At 43.1% G+C, this 4,621-nt stretch overlaps 1 pseudogene; it reads right to left on the reverse strand.

Annotated features, from left to right (window-relative positions):
* Nucleotides 1–3,427, reverse strand: part of LOC108787604 — an 18,191-nt pseudogene extending 14,764 nt beyond the window's left edge.
* Between the last annotated feature and the right edge of the window lie 1,194 nt (nt 3,428–4,621).

Here is a 4,621-nt window from a genome sequence, read left to right on the forward strand (position 1 = left end):
GGCGCCCGGTATTTTTGATAATAGCGGTCATCAGCGGCTTCTGAGCCGCTGATGACAGCTATTAATTTAAAGGGGACAGTCTGCTGAACAGTTATACTATAAGCTGATGGTCGCTAAAGCGACCATCAGCTTATAGTAGAACTGTAAATGCCAGGTCCGTATGGCATACTGACCTGGCCAGCTGGAAGCACTTTTGTAGGTCCGTATGCCATACGTCCTTGGCAGCGAAAGGGTTAAGCCATGTATTATAGCTGGTTATTATACTGCCATCTTGTTTGCATTTTGGTTATTGCACCATGTTTTTCTGTGTTCCCTCCCATCTATGATGCATTCCCCCCTTCTTCAAGAACTAGTGATAGTGTCATGGCTGCCTTTAGCAGGGCCACATGTACATGTTAGGTTTGAAAACATTATCATCCTTGACCTTCAAATACCATCTATTCATTCATCTGCTGTATCCTGTTGTCTGCTGTAACCTACTGTAAACAATAAAGCTCTTCGTGGATGGAATTTAGTATTTGGCGAGTTCAGCTATCTGATAAGGATTGTTTGCAGTGATTATATCTGCTTATACAGGCCAGGCATAGAGGTCTCAGCAAGGGATAAATCACTAATACAAGAATCAGAGTCAGAATAGCCAGGGTCAGAGAGGAGGCTGAGCATGTCCGTGGATTTGGGTAAGGATAATAAATGTTTTTCTCTTAATGGCAGGTGGGGCTCTGCCTCACTGGTTTGGGGCGGTGCTTCTTGTTGCCCCCCTGGAAAGTGCCACCCAAGGCAAATGCCTTGTTTGCCTTGCGGTAGAAATGCCTCTGTTTTTGCAGTCCCTGTTTAGCAGAGCTGATGTGTGAGAGAAGGAGGCAGAAAAAGAAGCCAATCGGATCATCACAAGAAGCATGTTGATAGGAGGGGAAAGCAAATTGGCAGACACATGAGCTCATCACAGTGCAGCTTCTCCTTTCACTATCTGGTCACAGGCTGTGATGACCTAGGCTCACAGGAAGTGGGTTGTATGATGCTGGCTATTGCGCTGAGAACATCTAGCAAGAGAAAAAAGTATGGTGAGGGAAATCTCTGGACTGAAGCTGAATATTGCAGCAAAAGTTTGTTTTGTTTTTAATGGGCTGTTCATTTTTAACTAGTTATTTTTTTTCTGAAGTTCTGCTTTACTTTAAAAGAATAAATAGTAATACTAAACATAATTACTAGTAGGAAATGTATACAATTAATGTTGTAGTCTTAATCTCAATGTTGGATCTCTAATTTATTTTCATTTGTGGAGAATGCAACAGAGGTGAGACTGCTGTTGAAGCAGAAGGGGAAGGACATTTGCAAGGAAATCGAGGAAGCAGAATCTGGCCATAGTCTATGGAAGACATAAGTGTAAGATTCAGCCTTGTAGTGTCTACCTATAGCTGATATTCATTTTGGGTTAACTGTTCCTTTGATGAAATGAATTAAAGTGAAACTAAATTCATTTTACATTTAATATAAAAGTGCATGGAAAAAAAGGTCATAAATCTATTTGGAAAGGACAGGAAAATATTGCTTCTATAGTTAAAGTCTCATTACGCTCGAGTCTTCCATGTGAACCAGGTGCTAATGTCTGTCTGTGGTTTACATGCATTTACTGTTGAAATGAGCCGGGCTAATTGGAGAATCCACTGCTGCCAGCAGGACAAGCAACTGTTTCATACCGGAAAGCAAAATAAAGAAAACCATGCTGAGAGAAATATGTAAGTTGCCATATCCTTCTATTTTGTTGCTGTTATCCTGATCTAACTTAAACTATAGGCAGATATAAAAGGGAAGAATTAATGTAGCTGAGCGTCTCTGGTTCAAATCCGGGTCAGGACAGTATCTGCAAATGAATATTCCCTTGACGGGATGGAGGGAACACAAATCCTTTTCAATTGCAATAGCAGGCTGGCTATTGAAACCCCACCTACTAAGCAGAGGAGCGGACCTGAGAGAGAAAGTTCTCTTTCAGGTCCGCTCCTCTGATCAGTGGGCATGGCACAATAGCCAGCCTGCTATTGGCTATTGCAATTTGCAATAGCCAATAGCAGGCTGGCTATTGCTCCCCATTGTTTACATTCTGCTGCCGACCACAGAATCTAGCTGCCGGGCGGCAGCAAGATGTAAACAAAATAATTTTTTGTGTACTGTGCACCAAGTAACCGGCAATATTTTAGCGTGCATTAGGCCAAAGGCGAAAAAATTTGAGAACATATTATGTCCTCGATTCTTTTTTTGCCGGTTGCTTGAATGCCGAATAATGGGGAGTTTACTGTACAAAGTTTTGACTGAAATTGGGCTTTAAGATGTTCCTTGAAATTTTATCCTAAGAGAAGATGGGGTTGAAGGTCTGGATATGGATCTCCAACCAATAGAAGTCATTGATATCGTAGAATGGCTTGTGTTTGATAGCTTCCCACAAAACAGAAACACTTTGAGAAAATGGAGGCACCCGGAATTGAGAAGTCAATGTGTGATTCAACTTGAAAAAGCACCAAACAAACATTCTTAGAGCTCTAAACACAATGAGGATTTGGTTTTGCAAAGTGACAACAGAAAAAACCCCACAAGACAGGCTTTGTGTTTCAGTGGCCCAAAAATTCCTCTTCATCAGTGCTTTAACATTCAGTAGGTGCACCATTCATTTAACATTCAGTAGATACACCAATTAATATAACATTCAGTAGGTACCCCATTCATTCAACATTCAGTAGGTGCATCCATTCATTCAACATTCAGTAGGTACACCCATTCATTCAACATTCAGTAGGTGCACCCACTCATTTAACATTCAATAGGTGTACCATTCATTTTACATTCAGTAGGTGCACCACTAATTCTACATTCAGTAGGTGCATCATTCATTCAACATTCAGTAGGGGCACCTTTCATTTAACATTCATTAGGTGCACCATTAATTCTACATTCAGTAGGTGCAACAATTAGTCAACATTCAGTAGATGTACCACTGATTCTACATTCAGTAGGTGCACCATTCATTTGCCATTCATTAGGTGCACCCATTCATTGACCATTCAATAGGTGCACCATTCATTTACCATTCAATAGGTGCACCATTCATTTACCATTCAATAGGTGCACCATTCATTTACCATTCAGTAGGTGTACCGTTTCATTCAACATTCAGTAGATGCACCTTTTATTCAACATTCAGTAGGGGCACCATTCATTTAACATTCATCAAGTGCTGCTGACACCAGCTTCTACTGACAAATGTAGATTGATTTACCCAGAATATTTACTAGGGATTCACAGATACCAATACTAGTATCAGTATCAGTGCCAATACCGAGTATTTGGACGCGTACGTGTACTCGGCCAAATGCTTTAAAACGTACCCCCGATACCAGAACTTCCGGTCAGAGGGCTGGCAGTGCCGAAGGAGCATGGAGCTAGCTTCCTTTCTGATCAGGAAGTCAGGCAGGGGGCTATGACCTGCCTCCCAGCTTTCGGATTGGCTAGGAAGCCAGCTTCACTTGTTGCTAGGCAGCCTGGCTTCCTAACCAATCAGGAAGCCGGGTGACACGTAATGACCACCCTCCCTCATCGGTCTGGAAGCCAAGCTGCCTAGGAACAAGTGAAGCCAGCTTCCTAGCCAATCAGGAAGTCTGGAGGCGGGTCATGACGTGACACCCAGCTTCCTGATTGGCTAGAAAGCCAGCTTCAGTTGTTGGTAGGTAGCCTGGCTTCCTAACCAATCAGGAAGTCGGGCGGCATGTCATGACGGGCCTCCTGGCTTCCTAATTGGTCAGGAAGCCAGGCTGCCAAGCAACAAGTGAAGCTGGCTTCCTAGCCAATCAGTAAGCCAGGAGGCGGGTTATGACGTACCGCCCGGCTTCCTGATTGGCTAGGGAGCCAGCTTCTCTTGTTGCTAGGCAGCCTGGCTGCCTGATTGGTCAGAAAGCCAGTCAGTCTTGGCAAGTGACGCCGGTGATCTTTCGATAGAACACTGGTCTCCCAGGCAATCAGGAAGCCGGGCGACGAGTCATAATGCGCTGCTCAACTTCCTCATTATCGGGGCACAAGCCACCGGTACTCGGCATCGGCGAGTACCGAAAAAAATATATCGGTACTCGTACTTGATACCGAAAAACGGTATTGGTGCATCCCTAATTTCTACTCTAGGAAACTACCTGACATTTTACTTGGCATTTAGTTTACCCCTGATGGGAAATTGTTGGCCACCCGAAACACGTTTAAAGTCTTTTTTGTTTCCTGTTGTCAGTTGAGGCATCAACAAATTTCTATCCCGGACTCTAAGAACATTTGATCGACACTTTCTCAGGCTGAATCACACCTAAACATTAGATGACTGTTTCCTGATTCGTCTATTTCCAACTAAATGCAGCAACAACCTAAACCTTATGAGTGACCTGCAGAGACCACCGATGGGCAATTCAAACGGACATATTTAAGGACACAGACACTGTTGGATCATGACTGCATGTCTGACAATACTGTAGTGTCTATGGCCAGCTTTTATAGGGACAAAATCTAAATGTGAATGCTGAGATTAACTACAACAAAAACCATGAGGTCTCTGTGAGACTTGATTACTTTTACTGTTAATGACTCACAGTCT

The sequence above is a fragment of the Nanorana parkeri genome, unplaced genomic scaffold (genome assembly GCF_000935625.1).
Source record: "Nanorana parkeri isolate BGI_ZX_2015 unplaced genomic scaffold, ASM93562v1 scaffold272, whole genome shotgun sequence".
Lineage (NCBI taxonomy): Eukaryota > Metazoa > Chordata > Amphibia > Anura > Dicroglossidae > Nanorana > Nanorana parkeri.